General features: G+C 51.2%; 1 protein-coding gene across 1 annotated transcript in view; it reads left to right on the top strand.

Annotated features, from left to right (window-relative positions):
• The first annotated feature begins 1,410 nt into the window (after positions 1–1,410).
• SCIMP (SLP adaptor and CSK interacting membrane protein) overlaps positions 1,411–9,827 on the top strand; it is a 25,453-nt gene continuing 17,036 nt past the window's right edge. The window contains exon 1 of the mRNA XM_011958398.1: positions 1,411–1,506. The gene's annotated coding sequence lies outside the window, so the exon portion shown is untranslated. The remainder of the gene's footprint in view (positions 1,507–9,827) is intronic.

Genomic DNA, 9,827 nt, shown 5'->3' with positions numbered 1-9,827 from the left:
AGGGCGGATCACAAGGTCAAAAGATCGAGACCAGCTTGGCCAACATGGCGAAACCCTGTCTCTAAAAAAAAATACAAAAATTAGCCAGACGTGGTGGCAGGCGCCTGTAGTCCCAGCTACTTGGGAGGCTGACGCAGGAGAATCACTTGAACCTGGGAGTCGGAGGTTGCAGTGAGCTGAGATCAAGCCATTGGCCTCCAGCCTGGTGACAAGAGCAAAACTCCATCTCAAAAACAAAAAAAAAGAAAGAAAAAAAAAAAGAAATTAGTAAACACTGCAAATCACGAATCTTCTGAGCCAGATGTTTTGTTTTGTTTTGTTTGAGATGGAGTCTTGCTCTGTCGTCCAGGCTGGAGTGCAGTGGCGTGATCTCAGCTCACTGCAACCTGTGCCTCGTAGGTCCAAGCCATTCTCCTGCCTCAGCCTCCCGAGTAGCTGGGACGACAGGCGCCCGCCAAAACGCTTGACTAATTTTTGTATTTTTAGTAAAGATGGGGTTTCACCATGTTGGCCAGGCTGGTCTCGAACTACTGACTTCAGGTGATCCGCCCTCCTCGGCCTCCCAAAGTGCTGGCGTGAGCCACTGTGCCCGGCCGGAGCCAGGTGTTTGTTAAACATTTATCAGACATATCAGGTTATCATCATTATTACTGAAATCGACAACTCATTTGCTCTGGGCAGACACAACACACATCCGTTTGCCTATTTTTACTAATGTGACTGCTCATTTGAGTCAGAAGCAGCCAATTCAACAAAATGGTTAATTGGTTTCCCCACCCCATCCCCCATGTTCAGAGGGGCTGTGGGCCTCGCTGGGAGACTCTGTCTCACAGTGTTGCAGGAGGGAACCCAACTCCGTCAAAATGCTCCACTGGCCACAATCCTCAATGTCGCCACTCACACGCCCTTAGAAACGGGAAGCCTGTCCCCTGCCTCCTCCGAGCAGAAGATGTCTCAGCAGTTCCAGGGTGCACAGGAGCTTTCAAAAGTCACCCTCATTGTGAGATGGTGAGTTTGTCACGCATGAGCTGGTTTCTTACCTGGATCTGTCTCTGCGTGGGAGTCGGCGTCCTGTCGCTCTTCTTGAGATTAAGGCTACCACCTCCAGGAATGCTCAGGGCAAACTCGTCTGTGGGGACACCTCACCCACCCACACTGCCAAGTCTCCACCCTGGCCCCTGGCCCCCACCAGGACGCCCTCCCATACCATGAGGGTCCTCTGGTGGGTCTTGCGGGAGCGACACAGGGCAGTGACAAGATTCTGGCTTCCGGACAGCCGCGGGCCGTCAGCTTCCCTGGAAAAGGGATGCTTGCCTACAGATGACGCCTGCCTGGGTCTCTCCCCCGTGGGCAGACTAGAAAGGGGAAGTGGTCAGGATGAGGCTCACTGTCTCGAGCGGTGGGTGAGGGCCTGTGAGTGAGGAATGCCTCTCGCCAGCTGTGCCTGAACCGCAGCACTCCGGCCACTGCTGTCTCCTTAGCCGCTCGGATACCTTCACAGTTCAGGTAAGCATCTCGGCTTTCCAAGGGACAGTTTCCTGCTCTCTTCACAATAGACATCTGTCAGTGCTGGCATCAGGGCATGTGTCCCTGGGAGCCACCAATGGGCACCGGGCCAGGGGACTGCAGCCTGGGGCCCTGGTACGACTGCTGGGTAGGGTTGGAGAAAAACTTGCATTGAAGAATCTGCTCTGCCGGTAACTGGCTCAGTGACCTGAGGCATCACTTCACTTCTCTGGGCCTTTTCCTCGTGTGTATGTCGGGGCGATGAAGAAGTCGACCTCTCGAGTTGAAATGAGATAATGACTGGGAACGAGAGGTGTGAACTGTAACGAGTTATTCCCACTCTCTGGATGCCGAGAGTGTGTTTTGGGACTGATGTGTCAGAAGACTGTCATGGTGCTGTGCTGGAGGTAGGGATGGCAGCAAGGCACTGACTGTGTCAATTTATTTATTTTTATTTTATTTTATTTATTTATCTATCTATTTTTGAGACGGAGTTTTGCTCTTGTTGCCCAGGCTGGAGGGCAGTGACGCAATCTCAGCTCACTGCAACCACCACCTCCCGGGTTCAAGCGATTCTCCTGCCTCAGCCTCCCGAGTAGCTGGGATTACAGGCGCCCATCCCCACACCTGGTTAATTTCTGTATTTTTAGTAGAGATGGGGTTTCACTGTGTTGGCCAGGCTGCTCTTGAACTCCTGACCTCAGGTGATCCGCCTGCTTCAGGCTCCCAAAGTGCTGAGATTACAGTGGTGTGAATTTAGGCTATGTCTTGGGGCTCTTGGATGAAAGACCTGGAACACCTCCAGTCTTGGTACCGTTGTCATTGCATCTCTGGCTTTAAGTAGCTCATTAGGCACCTTCCCTTCCAGAGGCCTCGAGACCAAAGTGTGTTGGGCTGGCGTGAGTTCTCGGTGGAGCCATCTGCTTTTGCCCCGTAGAAAATTATTTCGAGAAGAGACCTGGGTTCGGCTTCGCCATATCCACTCCCACTGCCCTGTGTATCCGCTTGTCCCCGAGGTCTTGGCCATGAAGCAATGCAGAGCACAGGCTTCACTCTGCTTCAGTGGTAAATAACGACTGAGAGGCAGGCGGGGCGCGGTGGTTCACTCCTGTAATCCTAGCATTTTGGGAGGCCAAGGCGGGCAGATCACAAGGTCAAGAGATCGAGACCAGCCTGGCTAACATGGTGAAATCCCACCTCTACTAAAAATACAAAAATTAGCTGGATGTGGTGGCGGGTGCCTGTAGTTGCAGCTACTCGGGAGGCTGAGGCAGGAGAATCATTTGAGCCTGGGAGGTGGAGGTTGCAGTGAGCCAGGATTATGCCACTGCACTCCAGCCTGGTGACAGAGCAAGCAAGACTCCATCTCAAAACAAAACAAAACAAAACAAACTACTGAGAGGCTTAAAGCAAGGAAAGGACAGGGTCACACTGGTATTTGGCAGCCAGTGGGGAGCCAGACGGGGGCTAGGGACCCCCGAAAATGGAATGGTCCAGGTACAGAGATGAGGACTTGGACTGCATTTGAAGGCTGACGGGCTGAAGCGGGGTGGGGTTGGGGCCATGGGAGAAAGAAGAATGAGGTGAGGTTTCTGGTCTTTCCCAGAAGTGAAAGGATAGAGAAGGGGAGAAGAGAGGCTGGACTCCTTTTAATGACCCTGCCCTGCACTTCCCCATGCACACTTGGGTTTTAAGTTGCCAGTGACTATCCACATGACCATTTCTGGTGCTGATATCAGTGAGAAGGACAACTGGAGCCAGACTCAGTGGCTCACGCCTGTAATCCCAGCACTTTGGGAGGCCGAGGCAGGTGGATCACTTGAGGTCAGGAGTTTGAGACCAGCCTGGCCAACATGGCAGAACCCCATCTCTACTAAAAATACACAAAAATGAGCCGGGTATGGTGGTGCATGCGTGTCTGTAATCCCAGCTACTCAGGAGGCTGAGGCAGGCGAATGGCTTTAACCGGGAAGTAGGGGTTGCAGTGAGCCGAGATTGCACCAATAGAGTCTAGCCTGGGCGACAGAGCAAGACTCTATCTCAAAAAAAAAAAAAAAAAAAAAGAGAAGGACGAGTGAGAACAAGGCCTCACTGAGCATGAACAGCAACAGTCTGGGAATTAGAGGTGAAGTGGGGCAAGAGCTGCTCAGGCCAACCAGCCTAAATGTTCTCTACAGCCTCTCAGACCCTTGAGATCTAGGCTGAGATTAGTTCGAACCCTTATTCTAGGCCTGCGGAAGTCCAAAGCCCTCCCCAAGACTTCTGTGGACTCCCGAGAAGTCCACCTCTTTTTCCATGGTCCGCAATGGGCCTGCAGCCTCTGTGGGTTAAACTGTTTATATTGCACTGTTTCTATTCCACCCCTTTCTTAGTTCCCCACACCCCCAGAACAGATCTGCTCACAAAAGCACTGGCAGACGCAGCAGACTTTACCAAAGACTAAGCGGGGGGCCACCAGAGGGGCTTGTAACGCACCAGTGCAAACAACTACACACGGAACGTAACAGGGCCCTGCTCTGAAAATGTCTTTGCCACCCCATCCCTGAGGACTTTCTATCCGTTTCTTCTCTTGTTAGCAAATGAGGCCCATTCTGCTCATTGCACAGTAAGCCGATCACTGAGGTGACCAGTTTTGTTTTTTTTTTTTGAGACAGAGTCTTGCTCTGTCACCCAGGCTGGAGTGCAGTCGTGCGATCTTGGCTCACCGCAACCTCCGCCTCCCGGGTTCATGCCATTCTCCTGCCTCAGCCTCCCGGGTAGCTGGGACTACAGGCGCCCGCCACCTCGCCCGGCTGATTTTTTGTATTTTTTAGTAGAGACGGGGTTTCACCGTGTTAGCCAGGATGGTCTCCATCTCTTGACCTCATGATCTGCCTGCCTCGGCCTCCCAAAGTGCTGGGATTACAGGTGGGAGCCACCGCGCCGAGATGACCAGTTTCGCAGCAGAGAATGTGTTTATTCATGAGGCAGCCAAGTGAGGAGATGGGAAAATAGGTCTCAAACTGACTTCCTCAAAGATGGGGTTTAGAGACGTTGATGGGAAAAAGAAGCAGGTGGCCTACAGTGTGGGGAAGGTGATTGGAGGCAAGGAAAAGTAGGGCATCAGCAATCTGTGCAAGCCTAGTCAAGCTTCGCGGTTCTTCGTAGGATGCAGGTTCACAAAATGGTGGCATTATCATGACTGAGGATGGAGTTTTTGGTGCTCTGACATCAAACGTCACCTACTGGACACTCTCACAGATCAAGTTGAAGGACTGATGGTCATAAGTGGCTTGAACTGGATAAGAGCTGACCCCACGTTCCTGAAAAACAACTTTTTTTTTTGGATGGAGTTTCACCCTCGTCACTCAGGCTGGAGTGCAATGGCGAGATCTTGGAGGCTCACTACAACCTCCACCTCCCGGGTTCAAATGATTCTCCTCCCTCAGCCTTCCGAGTGGCTGGGATTACAGGCGCCCACCACCACGCCTGGCTGATTTTTGTACTTTTAGTAGAGACGGGGTTTCACCATGTTGGCCAGGCTGGTCTTGAACTCCTGACCTCAGGTGATCAGCCCACCTTGGCCTCCCAAAGTGCTGGGATTACAGGCGTGGGCCACTGCGCCCGGCCCCTGGAAAACAACTTAAACAACCATTACTATGATGACCTATATGTCAGAGATGTTATCCAGCAGGAAGCTAGTGGAATTCCAGTTAAATATTGCTTAGCTACATGACTTTTAGCTATATAGGTTGGGGTGTTTTTTTTTTGTTTTTTGTTTTTTTAAAGACAGGGTCTCACTCTCTAACCCAGGCTAGAGTGCACTGATGGTGATCACAGCTCACTGCAGCCTCAACCTCCTAGAGTCAAGCCATTCTCCCACCTCAGCCTCCTGAGTATCTGGGACTACAGGCACATGCTGCCACATCTGCTTTTTGTTTGTTTGTTTGTGTGTGTGTGTGTTTTTAGTAGAGACAAGGTCTTGCCGTGTTGCCTAGGCTGGTCTTGAACTCCTGGGCTCAAGTGATCCTCCAGCCTCGGCCTCCCAAAGGGCTGGGATTACAGATGTGAGCCACTGATCCCAGCAGCTATATAGGTTTTAAGATCAACTAGAAGCAAGTGACTAAAATCAACTAAAGTAGGTTAAGTTCTGCAGGCCTAATCTAGCCCTTGGGTTCACTCCCACCTTTGTACTATCCTGCTGGCTCCCCTTCTTCTCACCCTTCCATCCCTTCTTCTCATCACCTTCCCTCCCAGAACTCCAAATTCTCCCCCTCTATAACCCAGAGGAATTTAACATTCCCCACTTCCTACCAGCAAACTTCATTCCTAGCCCCGCCAACTTTGCAGACCTGGAGATCCTCTGCAGGGAGAGTAGGGAATTCTCGTCGGGTAGCTGCCCTTCTTTGAAGACATTTGGCGATTGTAAATAGAACTTGGTTGGTTTGCCCTTAATAATGCCTCATGCTTGGTGATCTTCTGCACACACAGCTCTTTTGCATGCATCATCTCTTAGAAGCTTTTCAGAAGCCTGCAAGGAGATGTTAAGGGTCTTATTCCAAGTGCAACAGCTAAGTGGGAACAGGAAACGTATTCCCCCTGGCCAGGTGCAGTGGCTCATGCCTGTAATCCTGGTACTTTGGGAGGCTGTGGCTGAGGATCACTTGGGGCCCAGAGTTTGAGACTAGCCTATGCAACATTTTTTGTGCATCTACAACATTTTGTTGTCTCAACAAAAAGGAAAGGAAGGTAAAGGAGAGGAGGGGAGGGGAGGGGAGGGGAGGGGAGAAGAGAAAGGAGAGGAGAAAAAGGAGAGGAGAGGAGAGAAGAAAGGAGAGAAGAAAGGAGAGGAGAAAGGAGAGAAGAAAAAGGAGAGGAGAAAAAGGAGAGGAGAGGAGAGAAGAAAGGAGAGAAGAAAGGAGAGGAGAAAGGAGAGAGGAGAGGAGCAGAGAGGAGAGGAGAGAAAGGAGAGGAGAAAGGAGAGAAGAAAAAGGAGAGGAGAAAAAGGAGAGGAGAGGAGAGGAGGGGAGAAGAGAAAGGAGAGGAGAAAGGAGAGAAGAAAAAGGAGAGGAGAAAAAGGAGAGGAGAGGAGAGAAGAAAGGAGAGAAGAAAGGAGAGGAGAAAGGAGAGAGGAGAGGAGCAGAGAGGAGAGGAGAAAGAAGAGGAGAGAAAGGAGAGGAGAGAAAGGAGAGATGAGAAAGGAGAGGAGAGAAAGGAGAGGAGAGGAGAAAGGGAGAGGAGGGGAGGGGAACTTGTTTCCCTCGATGGCCAGCCTATGGCCCTTCAATGCTTCATTTATGTGAATATGTGTATACCTTTCACAGTGTAAACTATATTTCTTACTGAATATCTTATTTTAAAAATGCTAAATAGGCAGAACACCGTGGCTCATGCCTGTAATCCCAGCACTTTGGGAGGCCAAGGTGGGTGGATCACCTGAGGTCAGGAGTTCGAGACCAGCCTGACCAATATGGTGAAACCCCATCTCTACTAAAAGTCTAAAAATTAGCTGGGTGTGGTGGTGTGTGACTGTAGTCCCAGCTACCTGGGAGGCTGAGACAGGAGAATTGCTTGAATTCGGGAGGTGAAGGTTGCAGTGAGCCGAGATCGCACCACTGCACTCCAGTCTGGGTGACAGAGCAAGACTCTGTCTCAACTAAAAAAAAAAAAAAAAGCTAAATAAACCCACAGTCTCAGAAATTCCTGGTGAAGGAAAATGTGATTTCTGTCCCTGACACCCTGGAAATGCCCTTTGGAGAAATGAAAGTGAAGCTGACGTGGTGACTGCCTTCAGCGGCTCTCCCACTCACCCGCCCTCTTCCCCGTGGAATGTCTTGCCAAATCCTTTCCACTGAAACCACCCAGAACTGCAACAGGCTCACTCATGTTCCTTGAAAATGTCATGGACAACTAGAAGAATGGGGAGAAACAAAGGGGAAGCTGGAACTCCACCTCCCCAGCATTGTATGGCCACTGCTTCCCCGCCAGCCTCTTGACCCCAGTAGCCAAAGGCCAGCGTAGAACGGGGAGCCTGCCCAGGGTCGCGTGTTCAGATGAAGCTTTGGAATTAGACTGCACAGCACAGGAATTTCAGGTACTGGACCCAGAGTGACTTCTGCCTGCATTCTCCGGGGGGATGTCCATCTATAGCAGGGGAAAGAGACTGGGGCTTCATCCATTCATTCATATATTCACAGATATGTGTGGAATGTCCTGCCCCCCCCCGTGATGTTCTGGGCTCTAGAAACACAGCGGTAATTACAGGAAAGCCCCGGCTCTTACGGCTCTTATGGTGCTTACCCATCAGTGTGGGAGACAGACAAGGAACAAATAAACAAAGAGGACAAATACACCAAGAGACAACTGTCACTGTCACAGGCTCAGTTGGAAGAAAAATGCATTTCACTTTTTTTTTTTTTTTGAGACAGGGTCTTGCACTGTCGCTCAGGCTGGAGTGCAGGGGCACAGTCATGGCCCAGTGCAGCCTCACACTCCTGGGCTCAAGCAGTCCTCTCACCTAAACTTCTTGAGTAGCTGGTACTATAGGCATGCGGCACCTCGCCTGGCAAATTTTAAAATTTTTTTGTAGAGACAAGGTCTTGCTATGTTGCCCAGGCTGGTTGCTAACTCCTGGCCTTCAGTGATCCTCCTGCCTCAGCCTCCAAAAGTGTTGAGATTATAGATATGAGTCACTGTGCTCAATGCATTTTTTTTTTTTTTTTTTGAGACAAGATTTGGCTCTGTCACCCAGGCTGCAGTGCAGTGGCATGATTGCAGCTCACTACAGCCGCGACTTTCTGGGCTCCAACAATCCTTCCACTTCAACCTCCCATGTAGCTGGGGCCACAGGCGCATGCCACAATGCCCAGCTTATTTTTTATTTTTAAAATTTTTTTTGGAGAAGGAGTCTAGCTTTGTCACCCAGGCTGGAGTACAGTGGTGCAATCTTGGCTCACCACAACCTCCACCTCCCAGTGTCAGTTTTCCTGCCTCAGCCTCCCAAGTAGCTGGGATTACAGATACACACCACCACGCCTGGCTAATTTTGGTATTTTTAGTAGAGACGGGGTTTCACCATGTTGGCCAGGCTGGTCTTGAATTCTTGACCTCATGATCCGCGAGCCTCGGTCTCCCGAAGTGCTGGGATTACAGACATGAGCCACCACACCCAACATACTTCACATATACATATTGCAGGGGTAGTGACATCCCTTCACGTAGCTGAGGAGTTCTCCTTGGGATGCAGCAGGCGAGGAGGAAGGACGGCCTCACAAGAAAGGCTCCATCAACTGAAATTGTGAAGAAAGCGCCATGGGAATGGGGAATGGGGGCTGGGCTGGAAGGTGGAGAAGTTGGTGTGTGCTGTTTCACTGCTCTGCTCAAGCCAGCCCCTCCCACCTCAGCCCTCAGGCTGTTGATTTTGCCTCCCAACTCAGAGGAAATGGAAACTTAAGTGTGAGCTCTCAACTTCCTGCCCCCAAGCCCCTTCTCTCCGGTTCTGGGGTTCTGGTTCTATTTGGTGTCACTCCCTTCTCTAATCCTTGTTCCCTTTTGAAAGTTCATTCTGGGTGGGGCGGTGGCTCACGTCTGTAATCCCAGCACTTTGGGAGGCAGAGGAGGATGGATCACTTGAGGTCAGGAGTTCAAGACCACCCTGGCCAGCAGGGTGAAACCCCTGAGTAGCTGCGGAGGAGTTGAACCTCCTGAGTAGCTGGGACTACAGGCGAATGACGCCACGCCTGGCTACGTGTGAGTGTGTGTTTGTGTGCTGTGTGTGTGTAGAGAGAGACAGGGTCTTGCTGTGTTGCCCAAGCTATCTTGAACTCCTGTTCAAGTGATCCACCTGCCTTGGCCTCCCAAAGTGCTAGGATTACAAGTGTGAGCCACTGCACTCAGCCAGTGCAAACGCTTCTTTGCAATCCTTCAGCAGCCCTCAGCACTCCTGTACTCACTATCTTATCAGCCCTCTGTGGCCACAACTCCAGGCCTGCTAGCACAGGTAGGATGTAGCTTCCATACCTTCCCAGGGCCTGAACTTGGTCAGGCAGCCATTGCGATCTTCCCATTGTCCATACTCTCTGTCATCCTTCCCCAGGGCTTCCCCTGTCTGGAAGCACCTTGGCCATTAAACCAGCCTGGTGGCCTAGAGGACTTCCTACTGGAACTAGAATATGATTCTCTTAGGCCCCCTCTCTCAGCTGCCCTCTCTCAAAAAGCAAGCTCTCCTTGGTTCTATTGAAAATGTGTGGCCCTGGCCGGGCGCGGTGGCTCAAGCCTGTAATCCCAGCACTTTGGGAGGCCGAGACGGGCGGATCACGAGGTCAGGAGATCGAGACCATCCT

Source organism: Colobus angolensis, unplaced genomic scaffold (assembly GCF_000951035.1).
Source record: "Colobus angolensis palliatus isolate OR3802 unplaced genomic scaffold, Cang.pa_1.0 Scaffold47, whole genome shotgun sequence".
Classification (NCBI taxonomy): Eukaryota; Metazoa; Chordata; class Mammalia; order Primates; family Cercopithecidae; genus Colobus; species Colobus angolensis.
This window is presented reverse-complemented; position numbering and strand designations above follow the sequence as displayed.